Below are 411 nucleotides of genomic sequence, written 5' to 3' on the forward strand. Positions count from 1 at the left end.
AAAAATGAGAATATATTAAAAGAAATTGCAATGAATTGAATATGCTATTAGGTCTGTTTAATAACAACAAAGATAAATGATAAACATGAAATACTTCTACTATTAAACAACCAATACAAAGAAAAAAAAACAAATAGAAATGGTAATTCTAATACAATGAAATTTACTAAAAGTTCATTGATATTTATTATGAATTAAAACCGATTCAACACAAGAAAATAGGTATTATTCTATATTATTTAAGGTATTTATTAATATAACATCATTAGAAAAATACAAATATCAAAAGAAATAAAATGGAAAATGAACAAAAAGAATAGTATGTGAATTGACAATACATATAATAATAAAATAGAGTCAATACATTGATAGTATGTCATGAGGTAACCAGCATCATTTTTACATAATTAA

The sequence above is a fragment of the Entamoeba nuttalli genome (genome assembly GCF_000257125.1).
Source record: "Entamoeba nuttalli P19 unplaced genomic scaffold asmbl_8257, whole genome shotgun sequence".
Lineage (NCBI taxonomy): Eukaryota > Evosea > Mastigamoebida > Endamoebidae > Entamoeba > Entamoeba nuttalli.